General features: G+C 49.6%; 1 protein-coding gene and 1 pseudogene across 1 annotated transcript in view; one reads left to right on the forward strand and one right to left on the reverse strand.

Moving 5' to 3' along the window:
• Positions 1 to 19,617, reverse strand: part of DOC2A (double C2 domain alpha) — a 134,905-nt gene extending 115,288 nt beyond the window's left edge. The window contains exon 1 of the mRNA XM_088457475.1: positions 19,472 to 19,617. The gene's annotated coding sequence lies outside the window, so the exon portion shown is untranslated. The remainder of the gene's footprint in view (positions 1 to 19,471) is intronic.
• Positions 9,361 to 10,757, forward strand: LOC148476909 (uncharacterized; annotated as a pseudogene).
• Positions 19,618 to 20,561: the final 944 nt, after the last annotated feature.

The raw sequence follows: 20,561 nt of genomic DNA on the forward strand, positions 1-20,561 counted from the left end.
ATACTTGGCGTTAGGGTAGATAGAGTGTGGTAAATAGCTGGTGATAGGGTAGATAGAGTGTGGTAAATAGTTGGAAATAGGGTAGATAGAGTGTGGTAAATAGTTGGAGTTAGGGTAGATTGAGTGTGGTAAATAGTTGGAGTTAGGGTAGATAGAGTGTGGTAAATAGTTGGAGTTAGGGTAGATAGAGTGTGGTAAATAGCTGGTGATAGGGTAGATAGAGTGTGGTAAATAGCTGGTGATAGGGTAGATAGAGTGTGGTAAATAGCTGGTGATAGGGTAGATAGAGTGTGGTAAATAGTTGGAACTAGGGTAGATAGAGTGTGGTAAATAGCTGGTGATAGGGTAGATTGAGTGTGGTAAATAGTTGGAATTAGGGTAGACAGAGTGTGGTAAATAGCTGGTGATAGGGTAGATAGAGTGTGGTAAATAGCTGGTGATAGGGTAGATAGAGTGTGGTAAATAGTTGGAACTAGGGTAGATAGAGTGTGGTAAATAGTTGGAGTTAGGGTAGATTGAGTGTTGTAAATAGTTGGAGTTAGGTACATAGAGTGTGGTAAATACTTGGAGTTAGGGTAGATAGAGTGTGGTAAATAGCTGGTGATAGGGTAGATAGAGTGTGGTAAATAGTTGGAAATAGGGTAGATAGAGTGTGGTAAATAGTTGGAGTTAGGGTAGATTGAGTGTGGTAAATAGTTGGAGTTAGGGTAGATAGAGTGTGGTAAATAGTTGGAGTTAGGGTAGATAGAGTGTGGTAAATAGTTGGAGTTAGGGTAGATAGAGTGTGGTAAATACTTGGAGTTAGTGTAGATAGAGTGTGGTAAATAGCTGGTGATAGGGTCGGTAGCTTGTGGTAAATAGCTGGTTATAGGGTAGATAGAGTGTGGTAAATAGTTGGAGTTAGGGTAGATAGAGTGTGGTAAATAATTGGAGTTAGGGGAGATAGAGTGTGGTAAATAGTTGGAGTTAGGGGAGATAGAGTGTGGTAAATAGTTGGAATTAGGGTAGACAGAGTGTGGTAAATAGCTGGTGATAGGGTAGATAGAGTGTGGTAAATAGCTGGTGATAGGGTAGATAGAGTGTGGTAAATAGCTGGTGATAGGGTAGATAGAGTGTGGTAAATAGTTGGAATTAGGGTAGATAGAGTGTGGTAAATAGTTGGAGTTAGGGTTGATTGAGTGTGGTAAATAGTTGGAGTTAGGGTAGATAGAGTGTTGTAAATAGTTGGAGTTAGGTACATAGAGTGTGGTAAATACTTGGAGTTAGGGTAGATAGAGTGTGGTAAATAGCTGGTGATAGGGTAGATAGAGTGTGGTAAATAGTTGGAAATAGGGTAGATAGAGTGTGGTAAATAGTTGGAGTTAGGGTAGATTGAGTGTGGTAAATAGTTGGAGTTAGGGTAGATAGAGTGTGGTAAATAGTTGGAGTTAGGGTAGATAGAGTGTGGTAATAGTTGGAGTTAGGGTAGATAGAGTGTGGTAAATACTTGGAGTTAGTGTAGATAGAGTGTGGTAAATAGCTGGTGATAGGGTCGGTAGCTTGTGGTAAATAGCTGGTTATAGGGTAGATAGAGTGTGGTAAATAGTTGGAGTTAGGGTAGATAGAGTGTGGTAAATAATTGGAGTTAGGGGAGATAGAGTGTGGTAAATAGTTGGAGTTAGGGGAGATAGAGTGTGGTAAATAGTTGGAGTTAGGGTATATAGATTGTGGTAAATAGTTGGTGATAGGTTAGGTAGAGTGTGGTAAATAGCTGGTGTTAAGGTAGATATTGTAGATAGCTTGACTTAGGGTAGATAATTGGTGATAGGGTATATAGAGTGCTTCAGACAGTTAGGGATAGAAGAGCTTATTCAGACCCGGTCGTTAGCTCTATGAGCTTGCAACCGGGTCGATGTTGCTCCAGTGCGCATTCGCACGACGGTGCCGGCTCCGTCATGCGCATACGCGAGACCCGGCTAACAGCAGGAAGCTCCCTGGGGCTTAAGGTTGACGAGAGCCTACCTTAGGTTCTCGTTGTTAGCCCCGATGGTCGCGATGGTCTTGACCATCGCGACCATTACCCTTAGAACGACCGCTTGCATCCTATGAACGCCTCTGAATGAGTTCTGCAGGTAGTTGGGAGTGAGACAGATATAATGCAGCAATCATTTGGGGATAAAGTGCTGTAGGTAATTTGGGGATAGTGTGCTGCAGGTAGTTGGGGGTGAGGCAGATATAGGGGAGCAGGCAGTTGGGGATGAGGCAGATATAGGGGAGCAGGTAGTTGGGGATGAGGTAGATATAGGGGAGCAGGCAGTTGAAGATGAGGCAGATATAGGGGAGCAGGTAGTTGGGGATGAGGCAGATATAGGGGAGCAGGCAGTTGAAGATGAGGCAGATATAGGGGAGCAGGTAGTTGGGGATGTGGCATATATAGGGGAGCAGGCAGTTGAAGATGAGGCAGATATAGGGGAGCAGGGAGTTGGGGATGTGGCATATATAGGGGAGCAGGCAGTTGGGGATGAGGCAGATATAGGGGAGCAGGGAGTTGGGGATGAGGCAGATACAGGGGAGCAGACAGTTGGGGAAGAGGCATATATAGGGGAGCAGACAGTTGGCGATGGGGCAGATATAGGGGAGCAGGCAGTTGAGGATGAGGCAGATATAGGGGAGCAGGCAGTTGGGGATGAGGCAGATATAGGGGAGCAGGCAGTTGGGGACGAGGCAGATATAGGGGAGCAGGCAGTTGGGGACGAGGCAGATATAGGGAAGCAGGCAGTTGGGGATGAGGCAGATATAGGGGAGCAGGCAGTTGGGGACGAGGCAGATATAGGGGAACAGACAGTTGGGGATGAGGCAGATATAGGGGAGCAGGCAGTTGGTGATGAGTCAGATATAGGGGAGCAGGGAGTTGGGGATGAGGCAGATATAGGGGAGGAGGGAGTTGGGGATGTGGCAGAAATAGGGGAGCAGGCAGTTGGGGATGAGGCAGACATAGGGGAGGAGGGAGTTGGGGATGAGGCAGATATAGGGGTGCAGACAGTTGGGGATGAGGCAGATATAGGGGAGCAGGCAGTGTGGGATGAGGCAGATAAAGGGGAGCAGACAGTTGGGGATGAGGCAGATATAGGGGAGCAGGGAGTTGGGGATGAGGCAGATATAGGGGAGGAGGGAGTTGGGGATGTGGCAGATATAGGGGAGCAGGCAGTTGGGGATGAGGCAGATATAGGGGAGCAGACAGTTGGGGATGAGGCAGATATAGGGGAGCAGGCAGTTGGGGATGAGGCAGATATAGGGGAGCAGGCAATTGGGGATGAGGCAGATATAGGGGAGCAGGCAGTTGGGGACGAGGCAGATATAGGGGAGCAGGTAGTTGGGGATGAGGTAGATATAGGGGAGCAGGCAGTTGAAGATGAGGCAGATATAGGGGAGCAGGTAGTTGGGGATGAGGCAGATATAGGGGAGCAGACAGTTGGGGATGAGGCAGATATAGGGGAGCAGGCAGTTGGGGATGAGGCAGATATAGGGGAGCAGGCAGTTGGGGACGAGGCAGATATAGGGGAGCAGGCAATTGGGGATGAGGCAGATATAGGGGAGCAGGCAGTTGGGGACGAGGCAGATATAGGGGAGCAGGTAGTTGGGGATGAGGTAGATATAGGGGAGCAGGCAGTTGAAGATGAGGCAGATATAGGGGAGCAGGTAGTTGGGGATGAGGCAGATATAGGGGAGCAGGCAGTTGAAGATGAGGCAGATATAGGGGAGCAGGTAGTTGGGGATGTGGCATATATAGGGGAGCAGGTAGTTGAAGATGAGGCAGATATAGGGGAGCAGGGAGTTGGGGATGAGGCAGATACAGGGGAGCAGACAGTTGGGGAAGAGGCATATATAGGGGAGCAGACAGTTGGCGATGGGGCAGATATAGGGGAGCAGGCAGTTGAGGATGAGGCAGATATAGGGGAGCAGGCAGTTGGGGATGAGGCAGATATAGGGGAGCAGGCAGTTGGGGACGAGGCAGATATAGGGGAGCAGGCAGTTGGGGACGAGGCAGATATAGGGAAGCAGGCAGTTGGGGATGAGGCAGATATAGGGGAGCAGGCAGTTGGGGACGAGGCAGATATAGGGGAACAGACAGTTGGGGATGAGGCAGATATAGGGGAGCAGGCAGTTGGTGATGAGTCAGATATAGGGGAGCAGGGAGTTGGGGATGACGCAGATATAGGGGAGGAGGGAGTTGGGGATGTGGCAGAAATAGGGGAGCAGGCAGTTGGGGATGAGGCAGACATAGGGGAGGAGGGAGTTGGGGATGAGGCAGATATAGGGGTGCAGACAGTTGGGGATGAGGCAGATATAGGGGAGCAGGCAGTGTGGGATGAGGCAGATAAAGGGGAGCAGACAGTTGGGGATGAGGCAGATATAGGGGAGCAGGGAGTTGGGGATGAGGCAGATATAGGGGAGGAGGGAGTTGGGGATGTGGCAGATATAGGGGAGCAGGCAATTGGGGATGAGGCAGATATAGGGGAGCAGACAGTTGGGGATGAGGCAGATATAGGGGAGCAGGCAGTTGGGGATGAGGCAGATATAGGGGAGCAGGCAGTTGGGGACGAGGCAGATATAGGGGAGCAGGCAATTGGGGATGAGGCAGATATAGGGGAGCAGGCAGTTGGGGACGAGGCAGATATAGGGGAGCATGCAGTTGGGGATGAGTCAGATATAGGGGAGCAGGCAGTTGGGGATGAGTCAGATATAGGGGAGCAGGGAGTTGGGGATGAGACAGATAGAGGGGAGGAGGGAGTTGGGGATTTGGCAGATATAGGGGAGCAGGCAGTTGGGGGATGAGGCAGATATAGGGGAGCAGACAGTTGGGGATGAGGCAGATATAGGGGTGCAGACAGTTGAGGATGTGGCAGATATAGGGGAACAGGCAGTTGGGGATGAGGCAGATATAGGGGTGCAGACAGTTGGGGATGAGGCAGATATAGGGGAGCAGACAGTTGGGGATGAGGCAGATATAGGGGAGCAGGCAGTTGGGGACGAGGCAGATATAGGGGAGCAGGCAGTTGGGGACGAGGCAGATATAGGGGAGCAGGTAGTTGGGGACGAGGCAGATATAGGGGAGCAGGCAGTTGGGGACGAGGCAGATATAGGGGAGCAGGTAGTTGGGGACGAGGCAGATATAGGGGAGCAGGTAGTTGGGGATGAGGCAGATATAGGGGAGCAGGCAGTTGGGGACGAGGCAGATATAGGGGAGCAGGCAGTTGGGGACGAGGCAGATATAGGGGAGCAGGTAGTTGGGGATGAGGTAGATATAGGGGAGCAGGCAGTTGAAGATGAGGCAGATATAGGGGAGCAGGTAGTTGGGGATGAGGCAGATATAGGGGAGCAGGCAGTTGAAGATGAGGCAGATATAGGGGAGCAGGTAGTTGGGGATGTGGCATATATAGGGGAGCAGGCAGTTGAAGATGAGGCAGATATAGGGGAGCAGGGAGTTGGGGATGTGGCATATATAGGGGAGCAGGCAGTTGGGGATGAGGCAGATATAGGGGAGCAGGGAGTTGGGGATGAGGCAGATACAGGGGAGCAGACAGTTGGGGAAGAGGCATATATAGGGGAGCAGACAGTTGGCGATGGGGCAGATATAGGGGAGCAGGCAGTTGAGGATGAGGCAGATATAGGGGAGCAGGCAGTTGGGGATGAGGCAGATATAGGGGAGCAGGCAGTTGGGGACGAGGCAGATATAGGGGAGCAGGCAGTTGGGGACGAGGCAGATATAGGGAAGCAGGCAGTTGGGGATGAGGCAGATATAGGGGAGCAGGCAGTTGGGGACGAGGCAGATATAGGGGAACAGACAGTTGGGGATGAGGCAGATATAGGGGAGCAGGCAGTTGGTGATGAGTCAGATATAGGGGAGCAGGGAGTTGGGGATGAGGCAGATATAGGGGAGGAGGGAGTTGGGGATGTGGCAGAAATAGGGGAGCAGGCAGTTGGGGATGAGGCAGACATAGGGGAGGAGGGAGTTGGGGATGAGGCAGATATAGGGGTGCAGACAGTTGGGGATGAGGCAGATATAGGGGAGCAGGCAGTGTGGGATGAGGCAGATAAAGGGGAGCAGACAGTTGGGGATGAGGCAGATATAGGGGAGCAGGGAGTTGGGGATGAGGCAGATATAGGGGAGGAGGGAGTTGGGGATGTGGCAGATATAGGGGAGCAGGCAGTTGGGGATGAGGCAGATATAGGGGAGCAGACAGTTGGGGATGAGGCAGATATAGGGGAGCAGGCAGTTGGGGATGAGGCAGATATAGGGGAGCAGGCAGTTGGGGACGAGGCAGATATAGGGGAGCAGGCAATTGGGGATGAGGCAGATATAGGGGAGCAGGCAGTTGGGGACGAGGCAGATATAGGGGAGCAGGTAGTTGGGGATGAGGTAGATATAGGGGAGCAGGCAGTTGAAGATGAGGCAGATATAGGGGAGCAGGTAGTTGGGGATGAGGCAGATATAGGGGAGCAGGCAGTTGAAGATGAGGCAGATATAGGGGAGCAGGTAGTTGGGGATGTGGCATATATAGGGGAGCAGGCAGTTGAAGATGAGGCAGATATAGGGGAGCAGGGAGTTGGGGATGAGGCAGATACAGGGGAGCAGACAGTTGGGGAAGAGGCATATATAGGGGAGCAGACAGTTGGCGATGGGGCAGATATAGGGGAGCAGGCAGTTGAGGATGAGGCAGATATAGGGGAGCAGGCAGTTGGGGATGAGGCAGATATAGGGGAGCAGGCAGTTGGGGACGAGGCAGATATAGGGGAGCAGGCAGTTGGGGACGAGGCAGATATAGGGAAGCAGGCAGTTGGGGATGAGGCAGATATAGGGGAGCAGGCAGTTGGGGACGAGGCAGATATAGGGGAACAGACAGTTGGGGATGAGGCAGATATAGGGGAGCAGGCAGTTGGTGATGAGTCAGATATAGGGGAGCAGGGAGTTGGGGATGACGCAGATATAGGGGAGGAGGGAGTTGGGGATGTGGCAGAAATAGGGGAGCAGGCAGTTGGGGATGAGGCAGACATAGGGGAGGAGGGAGTTGGGGATGAGGCAGATATAGGGGTGCAGACAGTTGGGGATGAGGCAGATATAGGGGAGCAGGCAGTGTGGGATGAGGCAGATAAAGGGGAGCAGACAGTTGGGGATGAGGCAGATATAGGGGAGCAGGGAGTTGGGGATGAGGCAGATATAGGGGAGGAGGGAGTTGGGGATGTGGCAGATATAGGGGAGCAGGCAGTTGGGGATGAGGCAGATATAGGGGAGCAGACAGTTGGGGATGAGGCAGATATAGGGGAGCAGGCAGTTGGGGATGAGGCAGATATAGGGGAGCAGGCAGTTGGGGACGAGGCAGATATAGGGGAGCAGGCAATTGGGGATGAGGCAGATATAGGGGAGCAGGCAGTTGGGGACGAGGCAGATATAGGGGAGCATGCAGATGGGGATGAGTCAGATATAGGGGAGCAGGCAGTTGGGGATGAGTCAGATATAGGGGAGCAGGGAGTTGGGGATGAGACAGATAGAGGGGAGGAGGGAGTTGGGGATTTGGCAGATATAGGGGAGCAGGCAGTTGGGGGATGAGGCAGATATAGGGGAGCAGACAGTTGGGGATGAGGCAGATATAGGGGTGCAGACAGTTGAGGATGTGGCAGATATAGGGGAACAGGCAGTTGGGGATGAGGCAGATATAGGGGTGCAGACAGTTGGGGATGAGGCAGATATAGGGGAGCAGACAGTTGGGGATGAGGCAGATATAGGGGAGCAGGCAGTTGGGGACGAGGCAGATATAGGGGAGCAGGCAGTTGGGGACGAGGCAGATATAGGGGAGCAGGTAGTTGGGGACGAGGCAGATATAGGGGAGCAGGCAGTTGGGGACGAGGCAGATATAGGGGAGCAGGTAGTTGGGGACGAGGCAGATATAGGGGAGCAGGTAGTTGGGGATGAGGCAGATATAGGGGAGCAGGCAGTTGGGGACGAGGCAGATATAGGGGAGCAGGCAGTTGGGGACGAGGCAGATATAGGGGAGCAGGTAGTTGGGGATGAGGCAGATATAGGGGAGCAGGCAGTTGGGGATGAGGCAGATATAGGGGAGCAGGTAGTTGGGGACGAGGCAGATATAGGGGAGCAGGTAGGTGGGGATGAGGCAGATATAGGGGAGCAGACAGTTGGGGATGAGGCAGATACAGGGGTGCAGACAGTTGGGGAAGAGGCAGATATAGGGGTGCAGACAGTTGGGGATGTGGCAGATATAGGGGTGCAGACAGTTGGGGATGAGGCAGATATAGGGGAGCAGACAGTTGGGGATGTGGCAGATATAGGGGAGCAGGCAGTTGGGGATGAGGCAGATATAGGGGTGCAGGCAGTTGGGGATGAGGTAGATATAGGGGAGCAGGGAGTTGGGGATGAGGCAGATATAGGGGAGCAGGCAGTTGGGGATGAGGCAGATATAGGGGAGCAGGCAGTTGGGGATGAGGCAGATATAGGGGAGCAGGGAGTTGGGGATGTGGCAGATACAGGGGAGCAAGCAGTTGGGGATGAGGCATATATAGGGGAGCAGACAGTTGGGGATGAGGCAGATACAGGGAAGCAGGCAGTTGGGGATGAGGCAGACATTTGGGGAAGAGGCATATATACGGGAGCAGACAGTTGGGGATGAGGCAGAAACATGGGAGCTGGCAGTTGGGGATGAGGCAGATATAGGGGAGCAGGCAGTTGTGGATGAGGCACATATAGGGGAGCAGACAGTTGGGGATGAGGCAGATATAGGGGAGCAGGAAGTTGGGGATGAGGCATATATAGGGGAGCAGGGAGTTGGGGATAGAATAGTGTAGCTAGTTGGGGATGAGGCATATATAGGGGAGCAGACAGTTGGGGATGAGGCAGATATAGGGGAGCAGGGAGTTGGGGATAGAATACTGTAGCTAGTTGGGGATGAGGCAGACAGTGAGGATGCAGGCAGTGGGGATGTGGCATATATACTGGAGCAAGGAGTTGGGGATAGAGTGCTGCAGGTAGATGGGATAAGACATATATAGTGGATAAGGGAGTTGGAGGCAGAAAACAATACACTTGTCTTCTGATACATATTTTTTACATGTTAATTAATTGCAAATGAAATCATAAAAATTAATAGTACATTTAAAAATACCAAGAAAAATTAGGATAAGAGGATAGTGTGCCTGTGGTAATAGAGGAGGTAGATCCATGTGTCAGGGAGATGAAGATCAAGTAGAGTGCACAAGGATGCAGAGAATGCAGATAGAGTGCACCAGGATGTAGAGAATGCAGATAGAGTGCACCAGGATGCAGGGAATGCAGATAGAGTGCACCAGGATGTAGAGAATGCAGATAGGATGCACCAGGATGTAGATAATGCAGATAGAGTGCAGCAGGATGTAGAGAGTGCAGATAGAGTGCAGAAGGATATACAGAATGCAGTTAGAGTTCACCAGGATGTAGAGAATGCAGACAGAGTGCACCAGGATGCAGAGAATGCAGATAGAGTGCACCAGGATGTAGAGAATGCAGATAGAGTGCAGCAGGATGCAGATAATGCAGATAGAGTGCAGCAGGATGCAGAGAATGCAGATAGAGTGCAGCAGGATGCAGAGAATGCAGATAGAGTGCACCAGGATGTAGAGAATGCGATAAAGTACACCAGGATGTAGAGAATGCAGATAGAGTGCACCAGGATGTGGAGAATGCAGATAGAGTGCAGCAGGATGCGGAGAATGCAGATAGAGTGCAGCAAGATGTAGAGAATGCAGATAGAGTGCAGAAGGTTGTAGAGAATGCAGATAGAGTGTAGTAGGATGTAGAGAATGCAGATAGAGTGCACCAGGATGTAGAGAATGCAGATAGAGTGCACCAGGATGTAGAGAATGCAGATAGAGTGCAGCAGGATGTAGAGAATGCAAATAGAGTGCAGCAGGATGTAGAGAATGCAGATAGAGTGTAGTATGATGTAGAGAATGCAGATAGAGTGCAGAAGGATGTAGAGAATGCAGATAGAGTGTAGTAGGATGTAGAGAATGCAGATAGAGTGCACCAGGATGTAGAGAATGCAGATAGAGTGCAGCAGGATGCAGAGAATGCAGATAGAGTGCACCAGGATGTAGAGAATGCAGATAGAGTGCAGCAGGATGTAGGGAATGCAGATAGAGTGCACCAGGATGTAGAGAATGCAGATAGAGTGCAGCAGGATGCAGAGAATGCAGATAGAGTGCACCAGGATGTAGAGAATGCAGATAGAGTTCAGCAGGATGTAGAGAATGCAGATAGAGTGCAGCAGGATGTATAGTATGCAGATAGAGTGCAGCAGGATGTATATAATGCACATAGAGTGCAGAAGGATGCAGAGAATGCAGATAGAGTGCACCAGGATGTACAGAATGCAGAAAGAGTGCAGCAGGATGTAGAGAATGCAGATAAAGTGCAGCAGGATGTTTAGAATGCAGATCGAATGCAGCATGATGTAGAGTATGCAGATAGAGTGCGGCAAAATGTATAGAATGCAGATAGAGTGCAGAAGGACGTAGAGAATGCAGATAGAGTGCAGCAGGATGTAGAGTATGCAGATAGAGTGCGCCAGGATGTAGATAATGCAGATAGAGTGCACCAGGATGTAGAGAATGCAGATGGAGTGCAGCAGGATGTAGAGAATGCAGATAGAGTGCACCAGGATGTAGAGAATGCAGATAGAGTGCAGCAGGATGTAGAGAATGCAGATAGAGTGCACCAGGATGTATAGTATGCAGATAGAGTGCAGCAGGATGTAGAGAATGCAGATAGAGTGCAGCAGGATGTAGATAATGCAGATAGAGTGCACCACGATGTAGAGAATGCAGATAGAGTGCAGCCTGATGTAGAGATGCAGATAGAGTGCACCAGAATGTATAGAATGCAGATAGAGTGTAGAAGGATGTAGAGAAAGCAGATAGAGTGCACCAGGATGTAGAGAATGCAGATAGAGTGCAGCAGGATGTATAGAATGCAGATAGAGTGCACAAGTATGTATAGAATGCAGATAGAGTGCAGAAGGATGTAGAGAATACAGATAGAGTGCAACATGATGTAGAGTATACAGATAGAGTGCAGCAGGATGTAGAGAATGCAGATAGAGTGCAGAAGGATGTAGAGAATACAGATAGAGTGCACCAGGATGTAGAGAATGCAGATAGAGTGCAGCAGGATGTAGAGAATGCAGATAGAGTGCAGAAGGATGTAGAGAATACAGATAAGGTGCACCAGGATGTAGAGTATACAGATAGAGTGCAGCAGGATGTAGAGAATGCAGATAGAGTGCACCAGGATGTAGAGTATACAGATAGAGTGCACCAGGATGTAGAGTATGCAGATAGAGTGCAGCAGGATGTATAGAATGCAGATAGAGTGCAGCAGGTATTGGAGGATGCAGACAGAGTGCAGTAGGATGTAGAGAATGCAGATAGAGTGCAGAAGGATGTAGAGAATGCAGATAGAGTGCACCAGGACGTAGAGTATGCAGATAGAGTGCAGCAGGATGTATAGAATGCAGATAGAGTGCAGCAGGTATTGGAGGGTGCAGACAGAGTGCAGCAGGATGTAGAGATGTCGACTAATTGCGCAGCAGCTGCAAATTTGTGTGAAACAGATGTGCAAAAATATGCAAATGTCACAGCCGCAGTGATTTGTATTGAGACGCCCACCAGCAGCTTCACAAATCCAGGTGACTGAGTACAAAGACGCAGCATCCATCACAGATTAGTGGATTATTGGACTCCTTAGTAACCCTTAGTAACAGAAAGGCCACTGAACTGAGACACCATAGCCATTTCACTGTATTCAGAATCGCAGTCACAGACAGAGAAGCCCTGAAAATGATCATGTCTACATTTGAGTCGCCGCCCTTCATTCCTGCCCACAAATGATCCCCTCCTGTCAATCACTTTGTGAATAAATCTTCACAGTGAGCAATGGCGAAAATGAGACTTGATGCATGCGCAGTGATACTCATATGCATCCGCAGACCATCGATAATTACTCAACTGCATAAACATCAGCATTGCGTCCATCTCTAGATCAGGCCCAGAGTGTAGCAAGTGTGTAGAGGATGCAGGTAGGGTGCAGCAGCTAAGAGAAAATCCTAATGGAATGTGAGAAGTATATACTGATAGAGTACGCCAGGTAATAGAAGATACTGATAGAGTGCGCCAGGTAATAGAAGATACTGATAGAGTGTGACAGGTAATAGAAGGTGCTGATAGAGAGTGCCAGGTAATAGAAGGTGCTGATAGAGTGTGACAGGTAATAGAAGGTACTGATAGAGTGTGACAGGTAATAGAAAATGCTGATAGAGTGTGACAGGTAATAGAAGGTGCTGATAGAGTGCGGAAGGTAATAGGTGGTGCTGATAGAGTGCAGCAGGTAATAGTAGATGCTGATCGTGGGCCTGATTCAGCAAGGATCGCTGATATGTAAATGTTTGCATTCGCTTTGCGATCGCAGCCTAACATTAGGACGCCCACTTCCCCTTACTCACATCTGTATACTTTGACATCATAGCTAAATGATCAGTAAAATCGAGTAACATTGGACCCATATTTACAGTTAACACAGGTCAGACCTCACTCAGGAATTGCTAACTTCAGCTCACGCTATGAGGCCTCAGGCGGCAACTGGTATCGCAGTGGCTAATTTATGCACCCCCATGCAACGCAGTTCAAATGCACTGGCATGCCTGCATTCGCCCGACCACCCCCCATCGCCACCCACAAACGGAATTTCCTGTCAATCACTCTGCCATGGGTCTGCATAGAATCTGCGATGTTGATGGAGTGCAACAGGTAATAGAAGATGCTGATGGAGTGCAGTAGGTAATAGAAGATGCTGATGGAGTGCAGTAGGTAATAGAAGATGCTGATGGAGTGCAGTAGGTAACAGAAGATGCTGATGGAGTGCAGTAGGTAATAGAAGATGCTGATGGAGTGCAGCAGGTAATAGAAGATGCTGATGGAGTGCAGCAGGTAATAGAAGATGCTGATAGAGTGCAGCAGGTAATAGAAGATGCTGATGGAGTGCAGCAGGTAATAGAAGATGCTGATAGAGTGCAGCAGGTAATAGAAGATGCTGATGGAGTGCAGTAGGTAATAGCAGGTGCTGATGGAGTGCAGCAGGTAATAGAAGATGCTGATGGAGTGCAGTAGGTAATAGAAGATGCTGATGGAGTGCAGTAGGTAATAGAAGATGCTGATGGAGTGCAGTAGGTAATAGAAGATGCTGATGGAGTGCAGCAGGTAATAGAAGATGCTGATGGAGTGCAGTAGGTAATAGAAGGTGCTGATGGAGTGCAGCAGGTAATAGAAGATGCTGATGGAGTGCAGTAGGTAATAGAAGATGCTGATGGAGTGCAGTAGGTAATAGAAGATGCTGATGGAGTGCAGTAGGTAATAGAAGATGCTGATGGAGTGCAGTAGATAATAGAAGATGCTGATGGAGTGCAGCAGGTAATACTAGATGCTGATGGAGTGCAGTAGGTAATAGAAGATGCTGATAGAGTGCAGGTAATAGAAGATGCTGATGGAGTGCAGCAGGTAATAGAATATGCTGATAGAGTGCACCAGGTAATAGAAGATGCTGATGGAGTGCAGTAGGTAATAGAAGATGCTGATGGAGTGCAGTAGGTAACAGAAGATGCTGATGGAGTGCAGTAGGTAACAGAAGATGCTGATGGAGTGCAGTAGGTAATAGAAGATGCTGATGGAGTGCAGCAGGTAATAGAAGATGCTGATGGAGTGCAGCAGGTAATAGAAGATGCTGATAGAGTGCAGCAGGTAATAGAAGATGCTGATGGAGTGCAGCAGGTAATAGAAGATGCTGATAGAGTGCAGCAGGTAATAGAAGATGCTGATGGAGTGCAGCAGGTAATAGAAGATGCTGATAGAGTGCAGCAGGTAATAGAAGATGCTGATGGAGTGCAGTAGGTAATAGAAGGTGCTGATGGAGTGCAGCAGGTAATAGAAGATGCTGATGGAGTGCAGTAGGTAATAGAAGGTGCTGATGGAGTGCAGTAGGTAATAGAAGATGCTGATGGAGTGCAGTAGGTAATAGAAGATGCTGATGGAGTGCAGTAGATAATAGAAGATGCTGATGGAGTGCAGCAGGTAATACTAGATGCTGATGGAGTGCAGTAGGTAATAGAAGATGCTGATAGAGTGCAGCAGGTAATAGAAGATGCTGATGGAGTGCAGCAGGTAATAGAATATGCTGATAGAGTGCACCAGGTAATAGAAGATGCTGATGGAGTGCACCAGGTAATAGAAGATGCTGATGGAGTGCAGCAGGTAATAGAAGATGCTGATGGAGTGCAGCAGGTAATAGAAGATGCTGATGGAGTGCAGCAGGTAATAGAAGATGCTGATGGAGTGTAGTAGGTAATAGAAGATGCTGATGGAGTGCACCAGGTAATAGAAGATGCTGATAGAGTGCAGCAGGTAATAGAAGATGCTGAAGGAGTGCAGCAGGTAATAGAAGATGCTGATGGAGTGCAGTAGGTAATAGAAGATGCTGACGGAGTGCAGCAGGTAATAGAAGATGCTGACGGAGTGTAGCAGGTAATAGAAGATGCTGACGGCATGCAGCAGGTAATAGAAGATGCTGACGGAGTGCAGTAGGTAATAGAAGATGCTGATAGAGTGCAGCAGGTAATAGAAGATGCTGATAGAGTGCAGCAGGTAATAGAAGATGCTGACGGCATGCAGCAGGTAATAGAAGATGCTGACGGAGTGCAGTAGGTAATAGAAGATGCTGATAGAGTGCAGCAGGTAATAGAAGATGCTGATAGAGTGCAGCAGGTAATAGAAGATGCTGACGGCATGCAGCAGGTAATAGAAGATGCCGATGGAGTGCAGCAGGTAATAGAAGATGCTGATGGAGTGCAGCAGGTAATAGAAGATGCTGATGGAGTGCAGCAGGTAATAGAAGATGCTGATGGAGTGCAGTAGGTAATAGAAGATGCTGATGGTTGTGACGTCAGAGGTCCTTTGTTCAACTTGGATCTAGAAACAACCCTCAGGTCAGCTGGTTTCCCGGCTCCTGCACTGTGACCCTGGTCAGCTGCTGTATAGAACAGCTGACCAGGGTCACAGTGCAGGACCGGGAGACCAGCTGACCGGAGCCCCAGATGACATCACCGGAGCATCGATCGCGGGGGCAGGGGTGTGTGTGCGATCGACGGGGGCATGTGTGATCACGTGGGGTACTAATTACCCGGGCACACGTTGCTGGGCTACATTGGGAGATTGCTCGCGGCTGTTGAGCTGCAGCACACCAATCTCCTATGCCTGTGGGGTGGAGTGATCACACTGTTCGCACGGGCTCACAGCGCCCCCCTCCCCAGCTTGCGTGGCGCTGCAAAATCTTTTAAAAGGAAAAATCCTAAGGGGGCGTGGCCACGCCTCCCGCAATTAGGCCACGCCCCCTACATTTTGCAGGCCAGCCTCTCTTTACACCCCTGTCTGTCTCTGCATGCGGATGTCAGTACAACCAGGTGATATTTTCTAAATTCGCAATGAGAATTTAGTCATAAATATCACACTACAACCTGCATTTTAAATGTGGATTGCAGCAAATAGAGCCCTAAAAATCTTACATCTGCCCCCATGCAGTGTAGAATGCTTTTACCGAGGTGCAAAGTTACTGCTGTTTTTATACGTTACTCCCATCTCAGCAGGGCCATCTCTTCCATTGAGCTTGTTGGGCAGTTGCCCAAGGGCCCGAAGCTAGAAGGGGCCCGCCAACCCACCCCCCTGCAGCTGCGGCCAGTTGGTAAATTTGTGATATTTTTGTAAGCCGGCCGCCAGTGCACTGTATTCTGACCTAACCTCCCCCACCCCTTCCCCCCCGGTGACGAGTACTCACCTCAGTCCCAGTTTCACTTCATCCGCCAGCTTCAGACCAGTCAGACAGAGGGCCTGATTCAGAGCTGAACGCTCTGACCAGAGCGCTCGCTCTGAATCAGGGCCCTCCTACCTTTTTTTGGAGCTTCCTCATGGACGCTCGCATAGCTGTGGGTTACCACCCACAGCTATAGCGAGCGTCCATGATGATGGTCACGATGGTCTTGACCTTCGCGACCATCGGGCTTGCGACGGAGACCCTGCGGTAGGGTCTCGCTGCCGCAAGCCCTGGAGTGATTTTGGCTCTATCAGAGCCAAAATCACTCCCACTGACATCACTAGTGATGTCAGTGGGGCCGGCTTGAGACGGTAGGCGTTCCCATGGGAACGCCTCCGTCTGGCAGGCACGCCCACCAAAGGGGGCGTGCTGTCAATCAACATCGACAGCACGCCCCCTTTGGTGCGAGGCCCGGAGCGATGGTGAGCCCGTCGCTCGCCGGATCTCGCGCATGCGCACGACGGAGCTCCCTCCGTCGTGCGCATGCACAGTGGGGAACATCGACCAGCTTGCGAGCGTCCTACCGCTCGCGAACGGGTCTGAATGACCCCCAGAGTCTCTCTGCATGTGTGGGAGGTCTGATGGGCATGCAGGAGGGTTTAATGTTATTGACCATTTAAATTTTTTCCCGTGAACGGATGGGTAGGGGCCCCAGTGCATTGCTTCGCCCAGGGCCCACCCTGCTGTTAAGACAGCCCTGCATCTCAGAATCAAAACTATGACGTGCAGCAGTTTATAGGGATCAGGCAGTAGTAATAATAAATAGGGGGAATTTAATTAGCAGCGATAACCCATTTACATGGTTTAACGCTGGGTAAACCCAACTCATTCCCTGCGAAACCCTCAATTTCTATCATTTTTTCACTGTGATTAAGAAATGCAAAAATCAGATTTCAGAGCCCAAAATACTTTGCGTTTGGCCGTTGATACACATCTATACTGTTATCCCATAATACTTTGCGTTTGGACGCTGATACACATCTATACTGTTATCCCATAATACTTTGCGTTTGGACGCTGATACACATCTATACTGTTATCCCATAACACTTTGCATTTCTTGGTGACTGATATCCCCATTTTTCCCCCTCACTTGAAAATGACCACAGAATGCTGGGATGAGCCAAATCCATTTGAATTGTGCGTTAATAGAAATTACAGCGTGCTAATCGCGTTAACTCAAGCAGCGGCAAATATTTTACCACGGTTAATTCAATCTGCCCCATGGAGCGTATGAGGTATTAGGAGACTGGGCAGACAGAGTGAAGCAAAACATAAGGGATCAATTGATGAAAGTGTAGCAGATAATTAGGGGTTCAGGTTCAGGATGGTGGCATGGGACATAACACATAGAGTGCAGCAGATAACAGTGGCTCAGGCAGATATCACACAGCAAACAGTAAGAGATAAAGAAAATTCAACAGATATTAGGAGACAGAGTGCTGCAGGTATTAGGGAGGTAAGTGTATGGAGTACAGTAAGTGGTAGAAGAACAGGAAGATAAAGTGCAGTAGATAGAAGAGGGTCAGGAGGGAAAAGTGCATTATGTAGATGAAAGTAAGGCAGTCAGAGTGCAACAGGTAGTAGGGGATTGGAAGCACAGAGTGCAGCAGGTAGTAGGGGATCGGAAGCATAGAGTGCAGCAGGTAGTAGGGGATTGGAAGCACAGAGTGCAGCAGGTAGTAGGGGATCGGAAGCATAGATTGCAGCAGGTAGTAGGGGATCGGAAGCACAGAGTGAAACATAGAATGTAATGGCAGATAAAACCACTTGGCCCATCTAGTCTGCCCTTTTGTACCTTTTGATAACCTCAACCCTATGTGATCCTCAGTACCAAGATGATAGAGTGCAGCAGGTAGTAGGTGATCAGGAGGATAGAGTGCAGCAGGTAGTAGAGTACCAGGAGGATAGAGTGCAGCAGGTAGTAGGTGATCAGGAGGATAGAGTGCAGCAGGTAGAAGAGTACCAGGAGGATAGAGTGCAGCAGGTAGTAGAGTACTAGGAGGATAGAGTGCAGCAGGTAGAAGAGTATCAGGAGGATAGAGTGCAGCAGGTAGTAGAGTACTAGGAGGATAGAGTGCAGCAGGTGGTAGGAGATCAGGAGGATAGAGTGCAGCAGGTAGTAGAGTACTAGGAGGATAGAGTGCAGCAGGTAGTAGAGTACCAGGAGGATAGAGTGCATTAGATAGTAGGGAATCAGGAGGATAGAGTGCAGCAGATAGTCGGGGATAAGGAGGATAGAGTGCAGTAGGTAGTAGGGGTTCAGGAGGATAAAGTGCAGCAGGTAGTAAAGTACTAGGAGGATAGAGTGCAGCAGGTATTAGAGTATTAGGAGGATGAAGTGCAGCAGGTAGTAGAGTACCAGGAGGATAGAGTGCAGCAGGTAGTAGAGTACCAGGAGTATAGAGTGTAGCAGGTATTAGAGTATCAGGAGGATGAAGTGCAGCAGGTAGTAGAGTACCAGGAGGATAGAGTGCAGCAGGTAGTAGAGTACCAGGAGTATAGAGTGCAGCAGGTAGTAGAGTAACAGGAGGATGGAGTGCAGCAGGTAGTAGAGTACCAGGAGTATAGAGTGCAGCAGGTAGTAGAGTAACAGGAGGATGGAGTGCAGCAGGTAGTAGGGGATCGGGAGTATAGAGTGTAGCAGGTAGTAGAGTACCAGGAGGTTAGAGTGCAGCAGGTACTAGGGGTTCAGGAGGATAAAGTGCAGCAGGTAGTAGAGTACTAGGAGGATAGTGTACAGCAGGTAGTAGAGTACCGGGAGGATGGAGTACAGCAGGTAGTAGGGGATCAGGGGGATAGAAGGTAGTAGGGGATCGGGAGTATAGAGTGTAGCAGGTAGTAGAGTACCAGGAGGTTAGAGTGCAGCAGGTAGTAGGGGATCAGCAGGATAGAAAGTAGTAGGGGATCGGGAGTATAGAGTGCAGCAGGTAGTAGGGGATCGGGAGTATAGAGTGCAGCAGGTAGTAGGGGATCGGGAGTATAGAGTGTAGCAGGTAGTAGAGTACCAAGAGGTTAGAGTGCAGCAGGTAGTAGGGGATCAGCGGGATAGAAGGTAGTAGGGGATCGGGAGTATAGAGTGCAGCAGGTAGTGAAGGAATTGTTAGGAGAAGGGCATTTTGAGGCATCTTGGACACCTGACACTAAGACCTGGTTATTTTGCGGAGCATCTCGCCATGTGTTCCCAATGCAGGAAACCACCTCATGGACAAGGAACTTCTGCTCACACATTACTAATCATTAAAATCTCTCCACGGCCACACCAACCTGTTCTGCAGTGCAGAGCATCTCTCCCCGAACTTTCAGAAAAAAAAAAAACTGCATCAGGCTCATGAAGAGCATTGTCACACCATTAACCCTTCCTGTGCTCCTGAGCCTTGTGGAAACCTCAGCCCACAGTCCTCACCACAAGCCTGGAGAATATTGTTCTATCAACCCCCCAAACCCCCCACTCCCCCCAGCTGACTGCGCAGAGCTTGGGACCCCCCTTCCATTACTCTCATCCCTTCATCTGCAGCAGGTGGGACTTACCTCTCGCCTCGGGTTTTCCGAGGGGCAACAGGGTTCCTGAGGGTCAGAAGCAGAGAGAGGAGCAGGTTGGAGGCAGAGGGAGAGAGAGAGAGAGAGGTGCTGTGGGAGAGGAGCAGGGCTGGATTGCCAGTGTAGCTGATGCTCTCTCTCTCACTGCTGTGTCTCACAGCAGGAGAAGGAGGGAGGGTGAGTAGGAGAGGAGGAGACAAGGAAAGAGCAAATGAATAGAGAGGAAAAAAAGAAAGAGAGTAGACAGAGGTGAAGGAAAACAATTGGAAGATAACTCAGACACTGTCACTGTTGCCTTAACCACTTGATGCTTGGACGCCGATCAGTACAGTGGATCCTGCTGCAGAGGTTCATGCGGACACATCTGTGTGTCTGTACGTTATTTTCCAGACCGAGCTGCTTCTATATCTCGTACATGTATCTAATTGTTATTATTTTTTTATTCCGACCATTGTCTTTTTTTCTTTTTTTTTTTGTTTACAGAGAAGCATAGAATTTGACGGCAGATAAGAACCACTTGGCCCATCTAGTCTGCCCTTTAATTTTTTTTTTTTAACCTTATGGAGACCTCGACCCCTATGTGATCCTTAGTCCCTCAGTTTTTGTTCCAGCAATTGCAAAATGAGATTCGTAAGAACATTTTTTAGCAAATAAGACAAAAATAGCCCGGTGTCGCCAGTCCCTTCAGTCCCGTGTTATCGCACTGATCTGCCTCCAGGACGTGGCTCTTGCAGACGATTCTTTGTCTTTATGGAAATCGCTGCTCGTTAACTTGCTAATTGCAGTATTTACAGGCAATATTTGTCTATTTATTGCCACACTGCCGCTCGCAGGCCATAAATAAGTGATGCAAAGCTCAATGTGGGATCCGAGTCTCTGCGCATCGGCAAAGCAACAGTCAGTAGCTGGAATACATTCATTATTGTGGATATTGTACCCCCACAAATCAGGCTCTACCAGGAGCTGTGCGACCCATCCGTGACCACCCCTGGAACTGAACCTGCCTGAAAACTGTCCTATGTTCCTCAGACCGTTGTGTATTTACAGGCAGCGTTCTGGAGGCAGAATATACATTGGTTTA

This window comes from Taudactylus pleione, unplaced genomic scaffold (assembly GCF_031769625.1).
Source record: "Taudactylus pleione unplaced genomic scaffold, aTauple2 ptg000762l, whole genome shotgun sequence".
Lineage (NCBI taxonomy): Eukaryota > Metazoa > Chordata > Amphibia > Anura > Myobatrachidae > Taudactylus > Taudactylus pleione.